At 40.3% G+C, this 13886-nt stretch overlaps 1 long non-coding RNA gene across 1 annotated transcript in view; it reads right to left on the bottom strand.

The window, feature by feature from the left end:
- The window catches only part of LOC123465025, a 73676-nt gene that overhangs the window by 20883 nt on the left and 38907 nt on the right, over nucleotides 1-13886 (bottom strand). The window contains exon 4 of the long non-coding RNA XR_006640106.1: nucleotides 2752-2881. This is a non-coding gene — a long non-coding RNA (uncharacterized LOC123465025). The remainder of the gene's footprint in view (nucleotides 1-2751; nucleotides 2882-13886) is intronic.

Here is a 13886-nt window from a genome sequence, read left to right as displayed (position 1 = left end):
TCAGTCACTCCAAACTGCTGCTCTTCTTTTCTGCATTTTATTTTTTTCCTCCTTATTATTTACACTTGATATATTTTACTATTTAATTTGTTTATCTGTTTCTCAAGTTTCATGAGGTCAGGGATTTTTTTTCTCTTTCATTCACTGCTAAATCATCAGCAATCAGTCCCCTCTTATAAGATACTGATTGTCCACTGCCTGGCACACAGTGGGTGCTCAAAACATATTTGTTGAATCAATTAATCCATTGGAATGAGCCCATGTTTGGAATTGGATCTGGTTTGAATGTGTGTTCAACCAGTTAGAAACATTACTTCTCTCCGAGTCTCAATTTCCTTATCTGTAAATTGGGTATAATGTCTTTTCTATAGGGTTCCAGAAAGGAGGGTAGAGAATCCACTTGTAATGCAGGAGGACAACAGGAGATGCTGGATTAGTTCCTGGGTTGGGAAGATTCCTGAAGAGGGAATGGCAACCCAGTCCAGCATTCTTGCCTGGGAATTCCCACGGACGGAGGAGGCTGGTGGGCTACAGTCCATGGGGTCACAAAGAGTCGGACACGACTGAATGACTGAGCATTCATGCTGAGGGGAGGGTAGCGAGATAATGCATGTAAAGTACTGAGCACAGTGTCTGGCTTGGAGTAGGAAGAAAATTGCCTGGCAAATCCCATGGATGGAGGAGCCTGGTAGGCTGCAGTCCATGGGGTCGCTAAGAGTTGGACACAACTGAGCGACTTCCCTTTCACTTTTCACTTTCATGCACCGGAAAAGGAAATGGCAACCCACTCCAGCGTTCTTGCCTGGAGAATCCCAGGGACGGCGGAGCCTGGTGGGCTGCCATCCATGGGGTCACACAGAGTCGGACAGGACTGAAGCAACTTAGCAGCAGCAGGAAGAAAATAACCAACAGTTATCTTGCTATTGTGAAAATGTAACTGATTGTTACTACCCAAAAGCTTGAGAACAGGTCAACAGAAAGAACAAAAACCTTCAAATCTGCCTGGGTTTGAGGTCAGAGATAAAATAAAACTCATGTGCCAAGATGCTTCGGTATGGAAGACCCCGTGTGTGTGTGTGTGTGTGTGTGTGTGTATACATGCACACATACACCATCCCATTCATATAGAAGTTAGATTTCATGGGTTTTAATCCCCATCACAATTACTCCAAGCTCTATCTTTGGGTATCTGTGAGTGCAAAAGTCTTGTAAAGACAACACACATATACAGGTGCTCAAGCATACACAATCATGCACAAGGGGCTACCCCCACCCCCAAGAAAGGGGCCCTGTAGCAGGGCAACTACTTCGTTGTTCATGGATTGGAGGACTTGGGAGGGAAATTGCACCCTGAAAGACATGCCTACACTCAGGGTCCTTCCTAGATGCTCTCCCTGGCCAAACATGGCTCTCTGTCCCGCCCCGTGGCCCTCTTGACAGCCTCAGACAGCCTTCCGAGTCTTCTTGAAGGGACTCATGACTTCAAGACACAGAGACCCTCTAGTGGTCTGACTGCCAGGGGGAGTGCTTGGCAGCACAAGCTGCCTGAATCTGTGCCTGTCCCAGGTGGAGCCAAGACACACAATGAGCAGGACAATCATCGTGGAGCCAGAGTTTAAAAGACAAAGATTTTCTGAAGGACTTCCCCACCATGGCAAGGCACCCCAAGGGGGCTTCCAGAGCAGAGCAGCACCTGATGAGAATGGCTGATGGGACTGGACAGTCCCCAGCCTCTCCATCCCACCACATCCTGCCCCTCCCCGCCATGCCCCGGCCCCTGCCCTCTGCCACAGTGGAAATAGTGTCCTAGGACGAGCACTGGCTTCAGAACCAGGCAGCTTGAAGACTGGAATCTTAACTCCAACACTTGGCAGCTAGGAGAACTTCAGCAAAGTACTTAGCCTCTCCGAATCACAGTTTTGTCATCTGTTAAATCATCTGAACGGTAACTCCCTTGTTGACTTGATGGGAGGATTTAAGTCAGAGCCATCATGTACTGCTGCTCAGGTTGTGCACTGCACAAATCCAGGTGGCCATCGTAAGGCCACAAAGTCAGTGACAGCCCTTGCATTGTGCAGGCTTGGAAATATTGTGTTAAAAGCATCTGAGACAAGGCCTGGAACCTAGTGAGTGCTGAATCATTGTGGCCAAAAAAGATTAGGCTGATTCATCAGACTTTCAATTTACAAAAGGACAACCACCTAGCTTTCAGCTGGTGTAATAGCTTCAGAGTAGAAAGTTGTAGCCATGGTGATATATGAGGCAACTTCAGTGGTGACAGGGCTATGATGTCCTCAGGGAACCTATTTTCACTTTTCTTTAGAGTCCGGAGCTCCAGAAGTTGGTTACAGCTCTCCGCTTACAGGACATTTTTTGGGTGAGTAAATCAGATAGCCTGCAGTGCCCGGATGTGTGTGCTCTTGAAATCATTTGGTCTTCATAAGGTGAGCTTTGATGTAAGTGGTGTGTACTTGCCTTTTCCTATAAAATAATATGTTGCTTTCTTAAATTAAAACATAATGTACAGGGGACTTCCCTGGTGGTCCAGTGGTTAAGAATTCACCTGCCAATGCTTGGGGAACTAAGATCTCACATGCTGCAGAGCAACCAAGCCCCCATGCCACCATGAAAGATCCTGCATGATGCAGTGAAGATCCTGTGTGCCACAACTAAGACCCAATGCAGCCAAATAAAAAACATTTTAAAAATGTTATGCACAGAAGAAGTCCCAGTGAGAGAGCCAGGTCTTACCAATCTGTCCACAGCGAAGTCCAGCAACTGACAAGTCACACTGGCAAGCAGAGGACTTCCAGTCAGCAGTTCAGAGCCTCTTTCCTAGAGGTCCATCAGATATTAAGGGACGGATTCTGGAAGACAGAGGCTGAAACAACAATCCAAAAGAAAGAAAAAAAGGGAAGGGAGGGAGGAAGGCAGATAAGAAAGAAAGGAAGGAAGGAAAGAAGAAAGGAAAATGAACTCAGACAAATAATTCAAAACAGGAGGCAAAATAACAGTTCCACCAAATTTGTAATTAGCAGCCATATTGAGAGGATTTTACAACTATAAAACAAGAACAAGGGGTCATAATAAGAGAAAAAAAAAAAGAAACAATGTCTGGAAGTTCAAAATGTAAAAGCAGAAATAAAAATGCTGTTGATAAATGAGATGATACAGTTGAAGACATACTCCAGATACTCAAACATAAGAACAGAGATGGAAAATGAGGGAAAATGGTTATGTTCTGTCTGGTGGATAGTCAAGAGAGAAAACGAAGTGGAGGAAGAAGTACTAGAACATTTTCTAGGACTCAAGAAAGTAATATTCCAGATGGAAGGAGCCTTCAAAGAACCTAGCCTAATGAAGGAATTCTCTCACATCAAAGCCAGGCATTCCAAAATTGCCTATCACCAGAAATAAAGAAGATCCCAAAAGCTGTCAAGGAGAAATAGTTAGAGATTACAGTGGCGTACAACTATAATAGAAGACTATAGAACAATGCTTTCAAAATTCAGAAGGAAAATGGTTGCCAACTTAAATTCTGTGGCCAGGTGAATCATCAGTCAGGAATGCATATAGAATAGAAGCATTCGGAAATTGGAGCTAAGACTCCAGTCCCCAGAGTGCCTGATCCTGACGTCAGTGCTCTTTCTAGGATGCTATTGTCACTGTGGCAGTGAGAGGAGGATGGGGTGGGAAGGAAAGCCTGGGGGTTGTCCAACACCATCAGTCATTCTCATCAAGTGCTGCTCTGCTCTGTTTTAAAAAATTTACCTCCAATGTACCATTTGAAAGAAGGTACTGAAGGATGTGCTCCATCAAAATGAAGGAGTAAATTGAGAAAGAGGAATGGAATCAGCGAGTCATTCACCTAGCACAGGATGGCAGAGAAAGGGGATTATCAGGAGGATGGAAAAGAGATGACAAGGAAACCAGCTGTATAGCACCCAGAGAGGAAAAGCAACCCAGAACAGAGTAGAAGAGCAGAGGGACTCTAGGAGTAAAAATGAAATGATGGTTTATTTGACACAGTTGAATGTGAGAAGAGCCATTCCATAAGTTGTACAGAAGGTTTCATCAGAAATTTGAAGAAAACCAAACAATTTTTAAAGCAATTAAATACAAGAAAAGAAAATCATTGGAAAAGACCCTGATGCTGGGAAAAATTGAAGATGGTAGGAGAAGGGGACGACAGAGGATGAGATGGTTGGATGGCATCACTGACTCAATGGACATGAGTTTGAGTAAGCTCTGGGAGTTGGGGATGGGCAGGGAAGCCTGGCGTGCTGCAGTCCATGGGGTCACAAAAAGTTGCACACAACTGAGGGACTGAACTGAACTGAAGTACAAGGAAAAAACATTGTACAGTTACCTCCTAAAAGAATATTAAAATTTTCTCTCCATAATAGCTCTTGACAAACTATACCACTTTTCAGACAATAAGCATTTTCTGTCTTTCATTTTATTTTTGCTTTTGAGACAACAAAACTTCACCCAGAAGCACACTAAATATATATGCCATAGGAGGTGATAGTTTGACATTATAATGTTAGGCAATGACACACTTCCCAATTGATTAAACAGTTGCCAGTCAGAGACTAGCATATTGGACCAATGTGAGATACTTACTATGCTTGGGTGAGCCCAAATGCAAGGAGATCCAACCAGTCCATTCTGCAGGAGATCAGCCCTAGGATTTCGTTGGAAGGAATGATGCTAAAGCTGAAACTCCAGTACTTTGGCCACCTCATGCGAAGAATTGACTCATTGGAAAAGACTCTGATGCTGGGAGGGATTGGGGGCAGGAGGAGAAGGGGACGACAGAGGATGAGATGGCTGGATGGCATCACTGACTCAATGGATGTGAGTCTCAGTGAACTCCGGGAGTTGGTGTTGGACAGGGAGGCCTGGCGTGCTGTGATTCATGGGGTCGCAAAGAGTCGGACATGACTGAGTGACTGATCTGATCTGATCTGAAATGCTTTGTTAGGCAAGGAATGACAACAAGAAAGACCTTAACCAGCACTTCAGTCTATTATGGGTGCCTGCTCTTTCCTTGTATTCCCAAGCAGTCTCATCTCTAGCCTTCTCTTAGTTCTAGAAGCATTTCTACATACTCCAAATTTAAGTGCAGGTTGAGTGTGAGACATCCATGAGCCCAAAAACTTTGGTGAAGAAAGTGGTACAGCAAGAACATACCTTCCAGATAATGACTCCTGCAACAGGCATGCTTTTAAATCTACTCTTCCTCCTCTGGTGAATAAAATAAGTATCCATTACATCACACACACACACACACATATATATATATATATATTTTTTTTTAATTCATGTTATATGTATATATTTTATTTACACTATATATATATATATATATATTGCATCACATTATATATATATATATATATATTTCACCAAAGGAGGAAGAGCAGACTTAAGTGCATTTTATATATATACATATATATATTGAGGCTTGCCTCCTGGCTCAGATGGTAAAGAATCCATCTGCAATGCAGCAGACCTGGGTTTGAAGGGAAGCCCACATTTTATATATATGTATAAAATGTGTATACTATATATGTATGTGTGTGTGTGTGTGTATATATATATATATATATATACACACACATGCCTACTAAGTTGTTTCAGTCATGTCTGACTCTTTTCAACTCTATGGACCATAGCCTGCCAGGCTCCTCTGTCCATCGGATTCTCCAGGTAAGAACATTGGAGTGGGTTGTCACGCCCTCCTCCAAGGGATCTTCCCAATCTAGGGATCGAACCCATATCTCTTACATCTCCTACACTGGCAAGCGGTTCTTTACCACCACCGCCACCTGAGAAGTCCTATGTATATAAATACACGTACACAAGGTATATTTACTATCATGTTATGTATATTTAAAATTGTTTTATTGTTCAATTGACTTATTTTTCTGCTGGTAAAAATTGTTTGGGTACCTGGGGTTGCATTCAGTTCAGTTCAGTTGCTCAGTCATGTCCGACTCTTTGCGACCCCATGAACCGCAGCACACCAGGCCTCCCTGTCCATCACCAACTCCCGGAGTCCACCCAAACCCATGTCCATTGAGTCAGTGATGCCATCCAACCATTTCATCCTCTGTCATCCCTTTCTCCTCGTGCCCTCAATCTTTCCCAACATCAGGGTCTTTTCAAATGAGTCAACTCTTCACGTGAGGTGGTGAAAGAATTGGAGTTTCAGCTTCTACATGAGTCCTTCCAATAAACACCCAGGACTGATCTCCTTTAGGATGGACTGGTTGGATCCCCTTGCAGTCCAAGGGACTCTCAAGAGTCTTCTCCAACACCACAGTTCAAAAGCATCAATTCTTCAGCATTCAGCTTTCTTCACAGTCCAACTTTCACATCCATACATGACCACTGGAAAAACCATAGCCTTGACTAGATGGACCTTTGTTGGCAAAGTAATGTGTCTGCTTTTGAATATGCTATCTAGGTTGGTCATAACTTTCCTTCCAAGGAGTAAGCGTCTTTTAATTTCATGGCTGCAATCACCATCTGTAGTGATTTTAGAGCCCAGAAAAATAAAGTCAGCCACTGTTTCCACTGTTTCCCCATCTATTTCCCATGAAGTGATGGGACTGAATGCAATGATCTTCGTTTTCTGAATGTTGAGCTTTAAGCCCACTTTTTCACTCTCCTCTTCCACTTTCATCAAGAGGCTATTTAGTTCTTCTTCACTTTCTGCCATAAGGGTGGTGTCATCTGCATATCTGAGGTTATTGATATTTCTTCTGGAAATCTTGATTCCAGCTTGTGCTTCTTCCAGCCCAGCGTTTCTCATGATGTACTCTGCATAGAAGTTAAATAAACAGGGTGACAATATACAGCCTTGACATACTCCTTTTCCTATTTGGAACCAGTCTGTTGTTCTGTGTCCAGTTCTGTTGCTTCCTGACCTGCATACAAATTTTTTAAGAGGCAGGTCAGGTGGTCTGGTATTCTCATCTCTTGAAGAATTTCCCACAGTTTATTGTGATCCACACAGTCAAGGACTTTAGTCAATAAAGCAGAAATAGATGTTTTTCTGGAACTCTCTTGCTTTTTCCATGATCCAGCAGATGTTGGCAATTTGATCTCTGGTTCCTCTGCCTTTTCTAAATACAGCTTCAACATCTGGAAGTTCACAGTTCATGTATTGCGGAAGCCTGGCTTGGAGAATTTTGAGCGTTACTTTACTAGCGTGTGAGATGAGTGCAATTGTGCAGTAGTTTGAGCATTCTTTGGCATTGCCTTTCTCTGGGATTGGAATGAAAACTGACCTTTTCCAGTCCTGTGGCCACTGCTGAGTTTTCCAACTTTGCTGGCATATTGAGTGTAGCATTTTCACAGCATCATCTTTCAGGATTTGAAATAGCTCAACTGGAATCCATCACCTCCACTAGCTTTGTTCGTAGTGATGTTTCCTAAGGCCCACTTGACTTCACATTCCAGGATGTCTGGCTCTACTTGAGTGATCACACCATCGTGATTATCTGGGTCGTGAAGATCTTTTTTGTACAGTTCTTCTGTGTATTCTTGCCACCTCTTCCTAATATCTTCTGGGGTTGCACTGGGATACATCAATGTTTTCCCCAATTAGATTAATGGAATTTTTTTTCATTCATTTAACAGGTCTTCACTTGTTTGTAAGGTTTTTCAGGATCAAATTAAAATCTGTAAAAGGAATAGGTATTTAGGAAATGAAAGGTAAATACATTACTTGGCTCAGCAGTGAACATTTACATGATCCCTAATCATGAGAACAACAAATATGAGTTTAATAAAAGTAACGATTTAAGCCATACAGATGAGGATGCTATATTAGAGTTGAATCTTCATCTTTCTTATTAGGAAGTCAATATGTGATATATGAACCTAGAAAATTAAAAATAGCAATGCAAATAAGTGATTTAAGAGTGAATGCTAGAAGCATCATCTAAAAGGGTTAAAAGTGGTTGCCTCTGAAAGAAAGGACTGGGGTAAACAGGAAGAAGCTTTATTATAAGCTTCTAGGACTGTTTGACAATAGGCAATAACTTTGATAAAAATTTAAATTATGTTTAAAAAGTTAATAAATATTCATTGGAGAAAGCTCAGAAAATACAAATATGGAAAGAGAATAAATAAAAGCCATTCATAACTTATCAACCCAGAAAAGCCAATTGAGAAATACTACTTTTGAGTCTTTCCACTATACATACATATATGCACATTTTTAAACTGTGACATTGTGTTGTTAGTATTGTTTTGCAACACTCATTTTCCCAAAAAGTAACTACAGGGAATGTTTTTCATATTAATATTCATCTACTACATCATTTTAATGGCTGCATAGTCCCTATCATATGGATATACTAATAATTTATTTAATTCAGCTCAACATTAACCACTAATTATTCAATTGGCCTAATTCTTGCAGCAAACAAATGCAGCTTTAGCTTATTTTGGAAAGAGAATTTTCTCTACTCTGTGTTCAATTGTTGTCTTCAATAATTTCGGTTTTTCTTCACTAGCAAAACAGTACGAGATTTCACTTGCTCTGAGAGTTTCCTCTGACAATCTGCAGGTTCTTTTCTGAAATTCTCTGCCATTAAAGTTGGAAGTGGAATGCACGTGTGGTAGATGTCTGCTCCCGCCTGTCGGTGGCCTCCTTTTGTCTTTAGATAACAGCACCTCAATTTTCCTGGGTAGAATCCCTTCTCCCTCCTCTCCCAGTGCTCACCCATGGGGTTTGGGTGAAACTGATCCCACCCTCCATTTTGGAAGGTGATTTCAGCCTAATTCTTCTTTCTAGCCCCAGTGAATAGTTCAGGGGTGAACACATACATAGACCTGATTCAATGAAAGTCAGCTCTAGACTTTCACTGAAACCTTTAGGAAAGAGAAACTCTCTTTCTTCCACTGACACTGCTGAGCTGAAAAAAGCATAAACCTGGAGTGGCTGGAGGGCATTTGCCATTACAAAGGGAGAGCCGGAAGTGAAGTGAAAATCACTCAGTCATGACCAACTCTGCAACCCATATATAGTCCATGGAATTCTGTAGTCCAGAATACTGGAGTGGTAGCCTTTTCCTTCTCCAGGGGAATCTTCCCAGCCCGTTGAACCCAGGTCTCCCACATTGCAGGTGGATTCTTTACCAGCTGAGCTACAAAGGAAGCCCAAGGGAGAGCCTACCTAGGGATAAAGAAGAGCAGGAAAGGTGAGCCAAGAGATGCAGAAAGTCACATTCCCACTGACACCTTTTGTGCTCCTGGATCCAGCACTGCCTGGTGTCCTTAGCCACAGTTGTATGAATTAACAAATTTCCCCTTTCCCCTTAATCTCTTGAGTTGAGATTCTGTCACCTGCAAGTGATTGTGTATGTTAACACAGACTCAAAGTCAAATAAACAACAGAAAACCATAAGGTGAAAATTAAAAATTTTCCTCCTTACACCGTCAATTCTCAGTCTAAATTCCCCAGAGGCTGTCGCTCCTTACAGTTTCTTACATATGCTTACAAAATGTGTCTGTGCATTTACAAATACACAAATTTTTGAAGATATACAAACAGGATGACACTACTGTTCTGCAATTGTGTTTTCTAGTTCACCATGAAGTGAAGAATGCCTTTCCTCACCACATTTGAACATTTAGCTGATTTCTCCTACGACCTGCAAAGGTCCTATTATATGGACATCCACGTTCCAATCAGTCTTGTGCTGATGGCCATTTAGATTCTCTTGGTTTTTCACCACTAGAAAGAAGCTGCACTGAACATCCTTCTTATAGTTATATGTGACAAATGCTAAAGACGCTGATGCTTCTGGTCCCTCATAACTCAGACCCTCTGCTGAAACCACGCAACTCAGATTGGAATTTGAACCCACTGTTTTTTAACTGAAATCACACACATGGCCTCAGGACTTAAAATCACATTCTTGATGTTTCATCACAGAAAGAATTCAATGAGAGGAGGAAGAGCCAAGATGGCGGAGGAGTAGGACGGGAAGAACACTTTCTCCCCCACAAATTCATCAAAAGAGCATTTAAACGTCGAGTAAATTCCACAAAACAACTTCTGAATGCCGGCAGAGGACATCAGGCACCCAGAAAAGCAGCCCAACTCTTCGAAAGGAGAGAGAAGAAATACAGCTCCATCCACCAGAACATCGACACAAGCTTCCCTAACCAGGAAACCTTGACAAGCCACCTGTACAAACCCACACACAGCGAGGAAACGCCACAATAAAGAGAACTCCACAAACTGCCAGAATACAGAAAGGACACCCCAAACTCAGCAATTTAAACAAGATGAAGAGACAGAGGAATAGCCAGCAGATAAAGGAACAGGATAAATGCCCACCAAACCAAACAAAAGAGGAAGAGATAGGGAATCTACCTGATAAAGAATTCCGAATAATGATAGTGAAATTGATCCAAAATCTTGAAATTAAAATGGAATCACAGATAAATAGCCTGGAGGCAAGGATTGAGAAGATGCAAGAAAGGTTTAACAAGGACTTAGAAGAAATAAAAAAGAGTCAATATATAATGAATAATGCAATAAGTGAAATTAAAAACACTCTGGAGGCAACAAATAGTAGAATAACAGAGGCAGAAGATAGGATTAGTGAATTAGAAGATAGAATGGTAGAAATAAATGAATCAGAGAGGATAAAAGAAAAACGAATTAAAAGAAATGAGGACAATCTCAGAGACCTCCAGGACAATATTAAACGCTACAACATTCGAATCATAGGGATCCCAGAAGAAGAAGACAAAAAGAAAGACCATGAGAAAATACTTGAGGAGATAATAGTTGAAAACTTCCCTAAAATGGGGAAGGAAATAATCACCCAAGTCCAAGAAACCCAGAGAGTCCCAAACAGGATAAACCCAAGGCGAAACACCCCAAGACACATAGTAATCAAATTAACAAAGATCAAACACAAAGAACAAATATTAAAAGCAGCAAGGGAAAAACAACAAATAACACACAAGGGAATACCCATAAGGATAACAGCTGATCTTTCAATAGAAACTCTTCAAGCCAGGAGGGAATGGCAAGACATACTTAAAATGATGAAAGAAAATAACCTACAGCCCAGATTATTGTACCCAGCAAGGATCTCATTCAAGTATGAAGGAGAAATCAAAAGCTTCTCAGACAAGCAAAAGCTGAGAGAATTCTGCACCACCAAACCAGCTCTCCAACAAATACTAAAGGATATTCTCTAGACAGGAAACACAAAAATGGTGTATAAATTTGAAACCAAAACAATAAAGTAAATGGCAACGGGATCATACTTATCAATAATTACCTTAAACGTAAATGGGTTGAATGCCCCAACCAAAAGACAAAGACTGGCTGAATGGATACAAAAACAAGACCCCTACATATGTTGTCTACAAGAGACCCACCTCAAAACAGGGGACACATACAGACTGAAAGTGAAGGGCTGGAAAAAGATTTTCCATGCGAATAGGGACCAAAAGAAAGCAGGAGTAGCAATACTCATATCAGATAAAATAGACTTTAAAACAAAGGCTGTGAAAAGAGACAAAGATGGTCACTACATAATGATCAAAGGATCAATCCAAGAAGAAGATATAACAATTATAAATATATATGCACCCAACACGGGAGCACCGCAGTATGTAAGACAAATGCTAACAAGTATGAAAGAAGAAATTAACAATAACACAATAATAGTGGGAGACTTTAATACCCCACTCACACCTATGGATAGATCAACTAAACAGAAAATTAACAAGGAAACACAAACTTTAAACGATACAATAGACCAGTTAGACCTAATTGATATCTATAGGACATTTCATACCAAAACAATGAATTTCACCTTCTTCTCAAGCGCACATGGAACCTTCTCCAGGATAGATCACATCCTGGGCCATAAAGCTAGCCTTGGTAAATTCAAAAAAATAGAAATCATTCCAAGCATCTTTTCTGACCACAATGCAGTAAGATTAGATCTCAATTACAGGAGAAAAACTATTAAAAAATCCAACATATGGAGGCTGAACAACACGCTGCTGAATAACCAACAAATCACAGAAGAAATCAAAAAAGAAATCAAAATTTGCATAGAAATGAATGAAAATGAAAACACAACAACCCAAAACTTGTGGGACACGGTAAAAGCAGTCCTAAGGGGAAAGTTCATAGCAATACAGGCACACCTCAAGAAACAAGAAAAAAGTCAAATAAATAACCTAACTCTACACCTAAAGCAACTAGAAAAGGAAGAAATGAAGAACCCCAGGGCTAGTAGAAGGAAAGAAATCTTAAAAATTAGAGCAGAAATAAATGCAAAAGAAACAAAAGAGACCATAGCAAAAATCAACAAAACTAAAAGCTGGTTCTTTGAAAGGATAAATAAAATTGACAAACCATTAGCCAGACTCATCAAGAAACAAAGGGAGAAAAATCAAATCAATAAAATTAGAAATGAAAATGGAGAGATCACAACAGACAACACAGAAATACAAAGGATCATAAGAGACTACTATCAACAATTATATGCCAATAAAATGGACAACGAGGAAGAAATGGACAAATTCTTAGAAAAGTACAACTTTCCAAAACTCGACCAGGAAGAAATAGAAAATCTTAACAGACCCATCACAAGCACAGAAATTGAAACTGTAATAAAAAATCTTCCAGCAAACAAAAGCCCAGGTCCAGACGGCTTCACAGCTGAATTCTACCAAAAATTTAGAGAAGAGCTAACACCTATCCTGCTCAAACTCTTCCAGAAAATTGCAGAGGATGGTAAACTTCCAAACTCATTCTATGAGGCCACCATCACCCTAATACCAAAACCTGACAAAGATCCCACAAAAAAAGAAAACTACAGGCCAATATCACTGATGAACATAGATGCAAAAATCCTTAACAAAATTCTAGCAATCAGAATCCAACAACACATTAAAAAGATCATACACCATGACCAAGTGGGCTTTATCCCAGGGATGCAAGGATTCTTCAATATCCGCAAATCAATCAATGTAATACACCACATTAACAAATTGATAAATAAAAACCATATGATTATCTCAATAGATGCAGAGAAAGCCTTTGACAAAATTCAACATCCATTTATGATCAAAACTCTCCAGAAAGCAGGAATAGAAGGAACATACCTCAACATAATCAAAGCTATATATGACAAACCCACAGCAAACATTATCCTCAATGGTGAAAAATTGAAAGCATTTCCGCTAAAGTCAGGAACAAGACAAGGGTGCCCACTTTCACCATTACTATTCAACATAGTTTTGAAAGTTTTGGCCACAGCAATCAGAACAGAAAAAGAAATAAAAGGAATCCAAATTGGAAAAGAAGAAGTAAAGCTCTCACTGTTTGCAGATGACATGATCCTCTACATAGAAAACCCTAAAGACTCCACCAGAAAATTAGTAGAACTAATCAATGACTATAGTAAAGTTGCAGGATATAAAATCAACACCCAGAAATCCCTTGCATTCCTATACACTAATAATGAGAAAACAGAAAGAGAAATTAAGGAAACAATTCCATTCACCATTGGAACAGAAAGAATAAAATACTTAGGAATATACCTACCTAAAGAATCTAAAGACCTATATATAGAAAACTATACAACACTGGTGAAAGAAATCAAAGAGGACACTAACAGATGGAGAAATAAACCATGTTCATGGATTGGAAGAATCAATGTAGTGAAAATGAGTATACTACCCAAAGCAATCTATAGATTCAATGCAATCCCTATCAAGCTACCAACAGCATTCTTCACAGAACTAGAACAAATAATTTCACAATTTGTATGGAAAAACAAAAAACCTCGAATAGCCAAAGCGATCTTGAGAAAGAAGAACGG

This window comes from Bubalus bubalis, chromosome 16 (assembly GCF_019923935.1).
Source record: "Bubalus bubalis isolate 160015118507 breed Murrah chromosome 16, NDDB_SH_1, whole genome shotgun sequence".
Classification (NCBI taxonomy): domain Eukaryota; kingdom Metazoa; phylum Chordata; class Mammalia; order Artiodactyla; family Bovidae; genus Bubalus; species Bubalus bubalis.
Note: the sequence above shows the minus strand (reverse complement) of the source record. Positions and strands in the feature narration are given on the sequence as shown.